This window comes from Lissotriton helveticus, chromosome 8, assembly GCF_964261635.1.
Source record: "Lissotriton helveticus chromosome 8, aLisHel1.1, whole genome shotgun sequence".
NCBI lineage: Eukaryota > Metazoa > Chordata > Amphibia > Caudata > Salamandridae > Lissotriton > Lissotriton helveticus.
The window spans coordinates 829,557,161-829,572,041 of record NC_136069.1 but is presented as its reverse complement, the minus strand read 5'-3'; the positions used below and the strand labels follow the sequence as shown (position 1 = coordinate 829,572,041).

The 14,881-nt window shown below is 44.9% G+C and overlaps 3 non-coding genes across 3 annotated transcripts; all 3 read right to left on the bottom strand.

Moving 5' to 3' along the window:
* Window positions 1-1,442: 1,442 nt before the first annotated feature.
* On the bottom strand, window positions 1,443-1,515 carry TRNAV-CAC (transfer RNA valine (anticodon CAC)). The gene has a single exon. It is a non-coding gene; the product is annotated as a tRNA-Val (tRNA).
* Window positions 1,516-1,814: 299 nt separating this feature from the next.
* TRNAP-UGG (transfer RNA proline (anticodon UGG)) lies at window positions 1,815-1,886 on the bottom strand. The gene has a single exon. It is a non-coding gene; the product is annotated as a tRNA-Pro (tRNA).
* A 2,197-nt stretch (window positions 1,887-4,083) lies between these two features.
* On the bottom strand, window positions 4,084-4,156 carry TRNAV-CAC (transfer RNA valine (anticodon CAC)). Its single transcript has one exon. It is a non-coding gene; the product is annotated as a tRNA-Val (tRNA).
* Window positions 4,157-14,881: the final 10,725 nt, after the last annotated feature.

Below are 14,881 nucleotides of genomic sequence, written 5' to 3'. Positions count from 1 at the left end.
CTGTTCAGGCCCTCATCGGGTCCAGACTCGACTACGCTAACATCCTGTATCTGGGCCTGCCGGAGTACCTCTTACAGCGTATGCAGGTGACCCAGAATGCTGCCGCTCGTGCCATCTTTGGCTTGCATCGACGAGTGAGGGTGTCTAACCTACTGCGAACCTTACATTGGCTCCCCATCCGGAAGCGGTTAATGTTCAAGGCTATGACATTGGCTCATAAAGCCTTGCATGGCGCGGGGGCCCAATACTTACAAAAGAGGATGGCTTTCTATCTGCCGGCACGATCTTTAAGATCAGAGTCATTGGCATTAGCAGTAGTCCCCCGCATAAAGAAAGCCCGTATCGGAGGGCGATCCTTTAGGCTGTTAGCCCCTCAGCTTTGGAACTCCCTACCTCTGTCCTTGCGTTCCATGTCCAACTTATCTGCTTTCAGGAAGAGCTTAAAGACCTGGCTCTTTACTGACTAGAGTCTCACAATGTCCTATTCTGCCCTTGCTGTTCTGTTCTTTTTATTGTTATGTGGTGTATGTTTTTTTTCTCTTTCTTGGTCTGGAGCATAAAGCGCTGGGACACTGCTTTGGAGTAGCCGCGCGCTATAGAAGACCTATAATAACATAACATAACATAACATAACATAGCCTCTAACATCATAACATAACTGAGCTGCTGGTAGCAAGCTAAGCAATACCTTCCCAAAATGATAAGTACATGTGCTTATCCGCTCGATCAGGCTCGATTAGGCGAGATATAGAAAAGGTGGAAAGGGTCCAAATGGCTGTCCCTTCCTTTTTAGGGTGGGTCCTGCTGACTATCATAGGATTCCTTGTAAGAGTGGCTAGGGTCAGAGGAAAAACGTTCAACCCTTCTTAGTGTTCTCTCCAGAAGCAGGCATTTTCTGTGCCTTTAATTTCAGGCTTTTCCCAGCAGTCTCTGTTCTGCCTATGTAAATTATCAAAAGCAGTGCTTATTCCTCACTTGCTCTAATGTCCTTCCTGTCCACAAAGCTTTGCCTAAGTATGCTTTTTTTCTTTTTCAGGGAAATTCTAAATGGTTTCTCTGTCCAGTCTGTGGCAGTAGAATGCTGATTATGATGCCATGTTTTGTTGAATCACCAAGGTACAACTACAGAGGAATATATGAGTCTGAAGGACATGGAACTCTTAGCTAACACATCACAATATGTGATGCTTGCCAACCAAGCACTACATTCTGCTCTTAAAGGAAAGAAAAGACCGCTTGATTGAAAATAAAGTCTCTGTTTATATTAATGCTCTCTCTCTCCCTATATCTATCTATCTATCTATCTTTATATATAGATACATGCATACACATACACATAGATATGCCATGCATTTCTTTGGATTTGTTTCAACCTCTTGCCATTTATTTGAGAATCTCTACTTTTCAAGTGACTGCAAATGAAGCCAAGACAATATAACCGGTGTTTCTGCCCGGTTTCGAACCGGGGACCTTTCGCGTGTGAGGCGAATGTGATAACCACTACACTACAGAAACAGATACCTACAGTTGATTCTTCTGTGATGAAACTGCTCAAAACAGGCTATTCCAAGGGCATCTGGTTTTAGATTTCTTTCATGCAACCTGCCGGACAGCCCTATCTGAACGCTTGTATATGCCTTGCAAGTTCAGCATTTTAGCAAAATGCTTAAAGAGAAATGTTTCCTATTTGCTCAGGCAGGGCAAGGTTAAAAGCATGAGACTCTAGCATATATTCATCCACTACTGCAAAGAGAAAATTGATATTGGCTTTGAAATGCATACTTCAAAACTACTTTAAAAGAGCACCAATGAAAGGGCTCGTCCGGGATTTGAACCCGGGACCTCTCGCACCCAAAGCGAGAATCATACCCCTAGACCAACGAGCCGCCGAAAGGCCCTCACCTCTGAAAAGGTAATACCAGCTCTAAGCCCGCAATGAAGATCATGCTGGGGTCTTTTTCATGCTTGGTCTGTGAATACACATGAAATTCAGTGTCAACTTACCCTTTCTCAAACGATAGCACTATCATTTGTAAGTGTCCCCTTTTATTTTGTCTCAGCATTGGACACGTCTTACAGGAAGTCAGCAGTTATTTATATATTTCTGCATTGGCTAGAGCCTAAAGAGAAAGAATAAAAAGCTGTTCATAACAACATAAGAAACACATTTTGCCTTTTCTCTCAAATACTTATTCCCTTTGTGCAAATCGGAATGCCAAGGTGAATAGCTGGGCCACAGATTCTGGCTAATTATCTATCTCTTGAATGCAAGAAGCAATAAAAACTGCCTAATGCAGGACTAAAGCATTCCTTGCATAGCCTCTAACATCATAACATAACTGAGCTGCTGGTAGCAAGCTAAGCAATACCTTCCCAAAATGATAAGTACATGTGCTTATCCGCTCAATCAGCGCTCGATCAGGCTCGATCAAGAAAAGGTGGAAAGGGTCCAAATGGCTGTCCCTTCCTTTTTAGGGTGGGTCCTGCTGACTATCATAGGATTCCTTGTAAGAGTGGCTAGGGTCAGAGGAAAAACGTTCAACCCTTCTTAGTGTTCTCTCCAGAAGCAGGCATTTTCTGTGCCTTTAATTTCAGGCTTTTCCCAGCAGTCTCTGTTCTGCCTATGTAAATTATCAAAAGCAGTGCTTATTCCTCACTTGCTCTAATGTCCTTCCTGTCCACAAAGCTTTGCCTAAGTATGCTTTTTTTCTTTTTCAGGGAAATTCTAAATGGTTTCTCTGTCCAGTCTGTGGCAGTAGAATGCTGATTATGATGCCATGTTTTGTTGAATCACCAAGGTACAACTACAGAGGAATATATGAGTCTGAAGGACATGGAACTCTTAGCTAACACATCACAATATGTGATGCTTGCCAACCAAGCACTACATTCTGGTGCGCTGATGAGCAGAACATTCTGCTCTTAAAGGAAAGAAAAGACCGCTTGATTGAAAATAAAGTCTCTGTTTATATTAATGCTCTCTCTCTCCCTATATCTATCTATCTATCTATCTATCTATCTATCTATCTATCTATCTATCTATCTATCTATCTATCTATCTATCTATCTATCTGTCTGTCTGTCTGTCTGTCTGTCTGTCTGTCTGTCTGTCTGTCTGTCTGTCTGTCTGTCTGTCTGTCTGTCTGTCTGTCTGTCTGTCTGTCTGTCTATCTATCTATCTATCTATCTATCTATCTATCTATCTATCTTTATATATAGATACATGCATACACATACACATAGATATGCCATGCATTTCTTTGGATTTGTTTCAACCTTTTGCCATTTATTTGAGAATCTCTACTTTTCAAGTGACTGCAAATGAAGTCATCTCTGGCACTTTTTGGCTGATGCAAGGTAACCAAAACACAAGACAACTTTTAATAAAAATCATTGGTTTCTTTGTTAACGTGCACTGTCAAACATGGGACTTTCACACGTCAGGTAAATATGATAACCAATACGCAACAGAAGCAGATGTAGATTGCTTATCAATGTCGTGATAGAACAGTTATGATTTGAGTAGAAGAAGTGCCCCTGAATTGATACTTATTATATTCAGCCTGTAAGATAGTCAAAAATGCATGCTAGGAGAGGAGATGCAAATATAAATGTATTAGAAAAATACATAAAGAGGAGTGATATGCTTTTATTCATGCAAGGCTAGAAACAATCCCCATACTGTCGAAAGCATTCATACACCACCAAATGGAAATAAACAATTCTGAAATTAAGCGTAAAGGTGACGATGAATTTGTATCATCACCTTGAGAAGGATCATCTAGGAATTGAGCCCAGGCCTCAGCACTTAAAAACCAGAAACACTCCACTAAGATAAGAGGCCTGTTGGTGCCAACAATTCTCAAAGTTAATGCTTGTTCTGGTTGAGCATTGAACCGATTGCAGGGCTCTTTTGAAAGTGAGGTCTGTGAATCAACATATACATCCAAATGCCAATTATGTTATTGTTTTTAAAGAGAATTCACTTTCTTGGAACGAGACTGCATGAACCCATCGTCAGGGCCTGGACAATTTCATGCAAAACGGCAACTCTCAACATTGCAGCCAAGACAATATAACCAGTGTTTCTGCCCGGTTTCTAACCGGGGACCTTTCGCGTGTGAGGCGAACGTGATAACCACTACACTACAGAAACAGATACCTACAGTTGATTCTTCTGTGATGAAACTGCTCAAAACAGGCTATTCCAAGGGCATCTGGTTTTAGATTTCTTTCATGCAACCTGCCGGACAGCCCTATCTGAACGCTTGTATATGCCTTGCAAGTTCAGCATTTTAGCAAAATGCTTAAAGAGAAATGTTTCCTATTTGCTCAGGCAGGGCAAGGTTAAAAGCATGAGACTCTAGCATATATTCATCCACTACTGCAAAGAGAAAATTGACCACTGCTGCTGCAGCGGGGTTTAGTGGGCGCATTCTAGTGGCTAGGGCCTGGCTGGAACCCTCCAAACAATGTATCAACTTAGCCTGCCAGCCTGCCCACAGGTAGAATGGTGGAACCTCCTAGAACCCCCTGGAACCTTCTGGAACAGGTGAGGTGACACCAACTGCCACTGCCAACTGTCAACTGGCACTGTATAAGGAAAGGAAGGAAAACTTTCCTGTCAGAGGGACTAAGGGGAGACCTGGGGAAGTACCTACGCAGGAGGATAGGCAGTGGGGGTCAGGGCAGGGTCTTATGATGCTGGAATGACAGGGCCTAGTGTGCTGCTTTACAAGTATTGAGGCATCCTGTACCCCCACTGACCTAACCCCGCGGCAGGGAACCCCCAGGGACCACTTGAAGGGATTGGCTGAGAAGAACTTGGAACACCAGCCACCAAACTATTCCCCCCTTCAAGGAACAAGAAACCAAGCAACAAAACTAAGGGCGTAAGGAACATCACGCCAACAAGAAACTAAGCTTCTATTTACAAGGGCGCAAGAAACATCACGCCAACAAGAAACTAAGCCTCTATTTACAAGGGCGCAAGAAACCTAAAGTGCTAAGAAGAAATTAAATGATCACAGGACTTTTGAAGAAGCAAACAGGTATTGGCGCGGTACTGACCCTGCGTTTCCTGATGTCACCCTGGGTCTCCCTTGCTAACCTGCTACTGGGGTGTCACCTGTCCTGTATATCTAGCGCTGCCCTTGCTGACCCTGTGAAGAGCGCTGAAGTAATGGAGGGGGTTGCTGCCTTCTGAAGCGCTATATTTGCCTGAACTGCAGCACCCTGAACTGAATGTTATTAGACCTGCTGGTCTTGCCCCCACCTCGTGTGGGCCAAAGCGCTATAGCCCTGCACCCTGCTGTCTGTGAAGCGCTAGAATCCTGGGCGTGATTCCTGCCTGAAGCGCTATATTCTGTGGTGCCCTTCAGCAGCGCTACCTGGAATGAACTGTCTGCCGAGCGCTACCTCTGCTGTGAATTGCCTGCTATATCGTAGCGCTGTGAATCCTGAAAAGCGCTATCCCCCTGAAGCGCTGTGTCACCAAGAACTTCTGTGGCTCTAGAAGTTGCTGCCTTCTGAAGCGCTGACTCCCTGCTCCCCCAACGCTCCTTTGCTGTCCCTGTGAAGAGTGCTGAGGTACTGAAGGGGGTTGCTGCCTTGTGAAGTGCTGTACCTGCAGGGTGCTATTATCTAAACCTGATTGCCTGCTGAAGCGCTGTCCCCAGCATTGCCTGTGGCCAAGCGCTGTCATGTGAGGAACTGAGGTAGTGCCCAGGGAAGCGCTGTAATTTCACTCCAAGCACTTTCTTGAATGTCCCATAGAAGCGCTGTAATTGTGCCTCCAAGCGCTCTCTTGTAGGCCCCAGAGAAACGCTGTATTTTTGACCTTAAGTGCCCACCTGTTGGCCCCTATGTGCCTCTAGTGACGTGGAGGCCATTAAGTTACTGTTTATGCCTGAGGACAGGCTTGCCATTCATTAACTGTTTGGGCCCTGGTTCCGGCGTAGGCCTAAAGACATACTGAGTTCACCTGCGATGGCTTAGCCCTGCATAGGGGAGTCCAAGGCATAGTAAAATGCTCATTGAGAATGCTTTACTGAATTGCTTATTGAAATGTTCACCTTAATTAACAGAAATGTTTTACTAATCTAAAGCAAGGTTTGTGCTTGCTTAATGAGATGTTGCTCTCTAGCAATGAGTAATGTTCTATTTATAAGTTACTTAATGAAATGCCTATGCCTGATTCCTTCCCTGTAATGTTTACTCCTGATTAGGGGGATGTTACCTATGATTGGAGAAGAGTTTTGAAGTGGTTATTCCTGCTTGGAACCAGGATTATTCTGAACTATAGAAGTTTTATTACACCCCTGCCCCAGTGTTATAACCTCTACTTATTTACAGGATTACTCCTGGGTGCTGAAAGGTTTATGCCTGCTTAATGTAGGAATTAGAATGTTGATCCTGGCCTGGGGTGGAAACGCCAACAGCTGCATAATGAACTGTGTCTGCTGACTAATGAAACATTTATTCATGTTGGTTGAAAGGTGGAGCACATGCCACAGTTATGGAGTGAGGTGCTCCTTGCTTTAAAAGAAATGTTTACATTTACTAAAAGGCTTTACATGCATAAACCAAGTCTTCTAAGCTCAGGCTTGCCTGTTAAAAATGGTTATCTCTGCCTTGAAGAGTTGTTAACTGTTGATTGCTGAGTAGGGGAACGTTAATGCTATAAGGATATAGTTACACTGCCTAATGAGATGTTTTATCCGCAGTGGCGTGTTTTTATTCCTGCCATAGGAGTTTCATTCCTGCCTAAGGAAATGGTTAATGAAATGTTTTACCCTCAGTGAAGTGTTTTACTTCTGCTAAACTGATTATCTCTATTGCAGGAAATGTTTTACCTGTAAGCTCCTGATTAATAGGGGAGAGGCCCTGCCTGTTCAGGCATCAGGTAATAGGATGGTGTGTGATGCCTAAAGGAATACTTTATGCCTAATGAAAGGTGTTGACCTCATTTGAGGCAATGTTTACTCCTGCCCAGGGAAGGGTCTCATACCCCTGCTATAACAGAGATCTACTTACACCTGCTCAATGTAGGGATTTCTACTTCCCTGATGGAATGTTGGTGTAGCCCTGATACAGTTAAACCTGCACAAGGGGATGGTTACCTAGATTGCAATGTTTTCTCCTAGTTAGTGCTGGCTAATGCAATGGTTAGCTGGGCCCAATGAGAAGTTCTCCCAAAGGGATGCCCAACCTTGTTATATGGAATAATTATTCTTAATGAAATGTTTAATTCCTATTACAGGAGGAGAGTTACGTCCACATACTTTTGTGGCAAATGAAATGTTTCATATTTAAGGAAATGTTTGAACTACACTTAACGAATTGTTTATTCCTACAGCGGGGAGATGTTTCTGTTATGGAACTGTCCCTTTGTTTACCTGAGGAAATGGATATTGATGCTTAATGCAGTGTTGTTCTTATGACTTTGAGATGTATTCCTTTCAGGTACTGACCAAGAAGCAAGGCGTAGGTCGGGCCTGTGTCCCACTAAAAATGTATTTAACTATTTATTGATCCAATATTTAATATTTATTGCAGAACGGATATTTATTCATCCAATATTGATTGCAAGTCTTGAGACACATGCATTTTAAATGAATTTATGATTTCCCTGATCCTGCTCTATCTATCTGATTATTTATCTTAATACAAATCACTTGTTTTTATACAAGCTCTGGAGTGGAGTCATTTATTGCGTGCCCAGGTTTCTGTCTCAGTGTGAGTGTGTGCTGCATGATCGCTTAACACATGTGCTTTCGGATGCCTACCCGCTCGTGCCATGCTACCCTAGGGGACTGGTGACCCCAGTTCCAACATATTGGTGTCGAGCGGTGGGATCCAGGACCTGTGACCATGCAGCACCCTCCATTGGGACAGGGTGCACAGCAATTGGGCTGCACAATTATTGTGTGTGCAAGCATTAGTAATTGACCCCTCCACTGTCTAGCCTGTGAGTGTATCAGGGCCTGTTTGACCTATACTGTCACCCACATCCTAGAACCTTTTCCTGAATTATCTGAGTCCTCACCTGGCACTGGAGTGTTGTGTCAGGGGATGGGGGTGCCTGTTGGGCGGAGGGAAGAAGGAACTCCGTACCACTTTGGGGCACGGGTAGGAGCCCACCCAGAGGGGAGAGGGGATGGGGACAGGAGGTGCAGGTCACACCCAGGGAGGCGGTCACACCAGAGAACCTTGGAAGGGGGGGTGTGTCGTCAAAGAGGTTAGAGCAGAAAAGGGAGAGTGTGAGCCTTGCAATGAAGGAAGGGAAGCTGGTGCACAGGCTTCAGCTAAACAGAGACAGAGCTGAAGACCTTGAAATCATGTGTGCCAGGTACTTCCATGGTGGCAGCGTACCCGAGGTTCGGGGTTTGGACCAGTCACGGGGTGTAGAACCTGGACTGGGGTTTCAGGTGCAGGGATTGCCTGACCTGGAGGGTGGGGTACCAGTAACTATGGACCCTACCAGTGTGACTTCCAGGGGTACCTATCCGGGGAGGAGGGTGCGGAACCCTGGAAGGGGGTGCAGAGGGAGGAAGGACTCTCCTCTGGCACTGGTCCAGCCACGGGGTTAAAGATCCTGGGTTGGGTGGCCAGGTTCAGGGGTTGCCTGACCTGGCGGGAGGAATCTCTGTATTCAGAGTTCCCCCGGTTGTGACTTCCAGGGGTACCTATCCGGGGAGGAGGGTGCGGAACCCTGGAAGGGGGTGTAGAGGGAGGAAGGACTCTCCTCTGGCACCGGTCCAGCCACGGGGTTAAAGATCCTGGGTTGGGTGGCCAGGTTCAGGGGTTGCCTGACCTGGCGGGAGGAATCTCTGTATTCAGAGTTCCCCCGGTTGTGACTTCCAGGGGTACCTATCCGGGGAGGAGGGTGCGGAACCCTGGAAGGGGGTGCAGAGGGAGGAAGGACTCTCCTCTGGCACCGGTCCAGCCATGGGGTTCAGATCCTGGGTTGGGTGGCCAGGTTCAGGGGTTGCCTGACCTGGCGGGAGGAATCTCTGTATTCAGAGTTCCCCCGGTTGTGACTCTCAGGGGTGTCCCGAGGTGCCCCAGCTGTGGTCACTGGGCCTGGAGTGTTCTTTAAGAGAACCCCAGGTTGGGAGACTAGGCTGTCCCGATGTGTCATCCAGGAGGGAGGGTGCGGAACCCTGGGAGGGGGTGCAGGGAGAGGTAGGTCTCGCCCCTGTCACCAATTCAACTTAAGGGTTTAGACCCTAGGTTGAGGAGGAGAGTGGAAAAAGGTACCACGGGCCTGGGGCGACTGCCCCCCACTCTGAGAGAGAGTAAGGGCCAGAGACATCTGGATTGGAGGTCTGTCCTGGCCGCATCCCACTAGGAACACCAGTGGGGTGGTTGGATTAGCGAGAATGTCATGGTGGTATTGGGCCTGCGTCCACCTTTTTCCGCCCCAAGCAGGGAAGCCCATCAAGGGAATGATCGGTCTACCCTGGCTTTTGGCTGGGGGGGAGATGTGTGAGACTTGGCCCTTTCCCCAAAAATTTTCGCCTTTTTATTTCCCTTTTAAATCAGAATGCCCTCATGGTAACAACAATGTATAGGCCTTGTGTAGTGAGGAAAGCCCTGTGTACTGTGAAACTGATGTTAAGATGCAGGTGTCTTATACCCCTAACATGGCTGCCACTGACCACTGCTGCTGCAGCGGGGTTTAGTGGGCGCATTCTAGTGGCTAGGGCCTGGCTGGAACCCTCCAAACAATGTATCAACTTAGCCTGCCAGCCTGCCCACAGGTAGAATGGTGGAACCTCCTAGAACCCCCTGGAACCTTCTGGAACAGGTGAGGTGACACCAACTGCCACTGCCAACTGTCAACTGGCACTGTATAAGGAAAGGAAGGAAAACTTTCCTGTCAGAGGGACTAAGGGGAGACCTGGGGAAGTACCTACGCAGGAGGATAGGCAGTGGGGGTCAGGGCAGGGTCTTATGATGCTGGAATGACAGGGCCTAGTGTGCTGCTTTACAAGTATTGAGGCATCCTGTACCCCCCCCACTGACCTAACCTCCAGGGACCACTTGAAGGGATTGGCTGAGAAGAACTTGGAACACCAGCCACCAAACTATTCCCCCCTTCAAGGAACAAGAAACCAAGCAACAAAACTAAGGGCGTAAGGAACATCACGCCAACAAGAAACTAAGCTTCTATTTACAAGGGCGCAAGAAACATCACGCCAACAAGAAACTAAGCCTCTATTTACAAGGGCGCAAGAAACCTAAAGCGCTAAGAAGAAATTAAATCATCACAGGACTTTTGAAGAAGCAAACAGGTATTGGCGCGGTACTGACCCTGCGTTTCCTGATGTCACCTGGGGTCTCCCTTGCTAACCTGCTACTGGGGTGTCACCTGTCCTGTATATCTAGCGCTGCCCTTGCTGACCCTGTGAAGAGCGCTGAAGTAATGGAGGGGGTTGCTGCCTTCTGAAGCGCTATATTTGCCTGAACTGCAGCACCCTGAACTGAATGTTATTAGACCTGCTGGTCTTGCCCCCACCTCGTGTGGGCCAAAGCGCTATAGCCCTGCACCCTGCTGTCTGTGAAGCGCTAGAATCCTGGGCGTGATTCCTGCCTGAAGCGCTATATTCTGTGGTGCCCTTCAGCAGCGCTACCTGGAATGAACTGTCTGCCGAGCGCTACCTCTGCTGTGAATTGCCTGCTATATCGTAGCGCTGTGAATCCTGAAAAGCGCTATCCCCCTGAAGCGCTGTGTCACCAAGAACTTCTGTGGCTCTAGAAGTTGCTGCCTTCTGAAGCGCTGACTCCCTGCTCCCCCAACGCTCCTTTGCTGTCCCTGTGAAGAGTGCTGAGGTACTGAAGGGGGTTGCTGCCTTGTGAAGTGCTGTACCTGCAGGGTGCTATTATCTAAACCTGATTGCCTGCTGAAGCGCTGTCCCCAGCATTGCCTGTGGCCAAGCGCTGTCATGTGAGGAACTGAGGTAGTGCCCAGGGAAGCGCTGTAATTTCACTCCAAGTACTTTCTTGAATGTCCCATAGAAGCGCTGTAATTGTGCCTCCAAGCGCTCTCTTGTAGGCCCCAGAGAAACGCTGTATTTTTGACCTTAAGTGCCCACCTGTTGGCCCCTATGTGCCTCTAGTGACGTGGAGGCCATTAAGTTACTGTTTATGCCTGAGGACAGGCTTGCCATTCATTAACTGTTTGGGCCCTGGTTCCGGCGTAGGCCTAAAGACATACTGAGTTCACCTGCGATGGCTTAGCCCTGCATAGGGGAGTCCAAGGCATAGTAAAATGCTCATTGAGAATGCTTTACTGAATTGCTTATTGAAATGTTCACCTTAATTAACAGAAATGTTTTACTAATCTAAAGCAAGGTTTGTGCTTGCTTAATGAGATGTTGCTCTCTAGCAATGAGTAATGTTCTATTTATAAGTTACTTAATGAAATGCCTATGCCTGATTCCTTCCCTGTAATGTTTACTCCTGATTAGGGGGATGTTACCTATGATTGGAGAAGAGTTTTGAAGTGGTTATTCCTGCTTGGAACCAGGATTATTCTGAACTATAGAAGTTTTATTACACCCCTGCCCCAGTGTTATAACCTCTACTTATTTACAGGATTACTCCTGGGTGCTGAAAGGTTTATGCCTGCTTAATGTAGGAATTAGAATGTTGATCCTGGCCTGGGGTGGAAACGCCAACAGCTGCATAATGAACTGTGTCTGCTGACTAATGAAACATTTATTCATGTTGGTTGAAAGGTGGAGCACATGCCCACAGTTATGGAGTGAGGTGCTCCTTGCTTTAAAAGAAATGTTTACATTTACTAAAAGGCTTTACATGCATAAACCAAGTCTTCTAAGCTCAGGCTTGCCTGTTAAAAATGGTTATCTCTGCCTTGAAGAGTTGTTAACTGTTGATTGCTGAGTAGGGGAACGTTAATGCTATAAGGATATAGTTACACTGCCTAATGAGATGTTTTATCCGCAGTGGCATGTTTTTATTCCTGCCATAGGAGTTTCATTCCTGCCTAAGGAAATGGTTAATGAAATGTTTTACCCTCAGTGAAGTGTTTTACTTCTGCTAAACTGATTATCTCTATTGCAGGAAATGTTTTACCTGTAAGCTCCTGATTAATAGGGGAGAGGCCCTGCCTGTTCAGGCATCAGGTAATAGGATGGTGTGTGATGCCTAAAGGAATACTTTATGCCTAATGAAAGGTGTTGACCTCATTTGAGGCAATGTTTACTCCTGCCCAGGGAAGGGTCTCATACCCCTGCTATAACAGAGATCTACTTACACCTGCTCAATGTAGGGATTTCTACTTCCCTGATGGAATGTTGGTGTAGCCCTGATACAGTTAAACCTGCACAAGGGGATGGTTACCTAGATTGCAATGTTTTCTCCTAGTTAGTGCTGGCTAATGCAATGGTTAGCTGGGCCCAATGAGAAGTTCTCCCAAAGGGATGCCCAACCTTGTTATATGGAATAATTATTCTTAATGAAATGTTTAATTCCTATTACAGGAGGAGAGTTACGTCCACATACTTTTGTGGCAAATGAAATGTTTCATATTTAAGGAAATGTTTGAACTACACTTAACGAATTGTTTATTCCTACAGCGGGGAGATGTTTCTGTTATGGAACTGTCCCTTTGTTTACCTGAGGAAATGGATATTGATGCTTAATGCAGTGTTGTTCTTATGACTTTGAGATGTATTCCTTTCAGGTACTGACCAAGAAGCAAGGCGTAGGTCGGGCCTGTGTCCCACTAAAAATGTATTTAACTATTTATTGATCCAATATTTAATATTTATTGCAGAACGGATATTTATTCATCCAATATTGATTGCAAGTCTTGAGACACATGCATTTTAAATGAATTTATGATTTCCCTGATCCTGCTCTATCTATCTGATTATTTATCTTAATACAAATCACTTGTTTTTATACAAGCTCTGGAGTGGAGTCATTTATTGCGTGCCCAGGTTTCTGTCTCAGTGTGAGTGTGTGCTGCATGATCGCTTAACACATGTGCTTTCGGATGCCTACCCGCTCGTGCCATGCTACCCTAGGGGACTGGTGACCCCAGTTCCAACAGTCCCCTTTTATTTTGTCTCAGCATTGGACACGTCTTACAGGAAGTCAGCAGTTATTTATATATTTATGCATTGGCTAGAGCCTAAAGAGAAAGAATAAAAAGCTGTTCATAACAACATAAGAAACACATTTTGCCTTTTCTCTCAAATACTTATTCCCTTTGTGCAAATTGGAATGCCAAGGTGAATAGCTGGGCCACAGATTCTGGCTAATTATCTATCTCTTGAATTCAAGAAGCAATAAAAACTGCCTAATGCAGGACTAAAGCATTCCTTGCATAGCCTCTAACATCATAACATAACTGAGCTGCTGGTAGCAAGCTAAGCAATACCTTCCCAAAATGAGAAGTACATGTGCTTATCCGCTCAATCAGGCTCGATCAGGCTCGATCAAGAAAAGGTGGAAAGGGTCCAAATGGCTGTCCCTTCCTTTTTAGGGTGGGTCCTGCTGACTATCATAGGATTCCTTGTAAGAGTGGCTAGGGTCAGAGGAAAAACGTTCAACCCTTCTTAGTGTTCTCTCCAGAAGCAGGCATTTTCTGTGCCTTTAATTTCAGGCTTTTCCTAGCAGTCTCTGTTCTGCCTATGTAAATTATCAAAAGCAGTGCTTATTCCTCACTTGCTCTAATGTCCTTCCTGTCCACAAAGCTTTGCCTAAGTATGCTTTTTTTTCTTTTTCAGGGAAATTCTAAATGGTTTCTCTGTCCAGTCTGTGGCAGTAGAATGCTGATTATGATGCCATGTTTTGTTGAATCACCCAGGTACAACTACAGAGGAATATATGAGTCTGAAGGACATGGAACTCTTAGCTAACACATCACAATATGTGATACTTGCCAACCAAGCACTACATTCTGGTGCGCTGATGAGCAGAACATTCTGCTCTTAAAGGAAAGAAAAGACCGCTTGATTGAAAATAAAGTCTCTGTTTATATTAATGCTCTCTCTCTCCCTATATCTATCTATCTATCTATCTATCTATCTATCTATCTATCTATCTATCTATCTATCTATCTATCTATCTATCTATCTATCTATCTATCTATCTATCTATCTATCTGTCTGTCTGTCTGTCTGTCTGTCTGTCTGTCTGTCTGTCTGTCTGTCTGTCTGTCTGTCTGTCTGTCTGTCTGTCTATCTATCTATCTATCTATATATCTATCTATCTATCTATCTATCTTTATATATAGATACATGCATACACATACACATAGATATGCCATGCATTTCTTTGGATTTGTTTCAACCTCTTGCCATTTATTTGAGAATCTCTACTTTTCAAGTGACTGCAAATGAAGTCATCTCTGGCACTTTTTGGCTGATGCAAGGTAACCAAAACACAAGACAACTTTTAATAAAAATCATTGGTTTCTTTGTTAACGTGCACTGTCAAACATGGGACTTTCACACGTCAGGTAAATATGATAACCAATACGCAACAGAAGCAGATGCAGATTGCTTATCAATGTCGTGATAGAACAGTTATGATTTGAGTAGAAGAAGCGCCCCTGAATTGATACTTATTATATTCAGCCTGTAAGATAGTCAAAAATGCATGCTAGGAGAGGAGATGCAAATATAAATGTATTATAAAAATACATAAAGAGGAGTGATATGCTTTTATTCAAGCAAGGCTAGAAAAAATCCCCATACTGTCGAAAGCATTCATACACCACCAAATGGAAATAAACAATTCTGACATTAAACGTAAAGGTGACGATGAATTTGTATCATCACCTTGAGAAGGATCATCTAGGAATTGAGCCCAGGCCTCAGCACTTAAAAACCAGAAACACTCC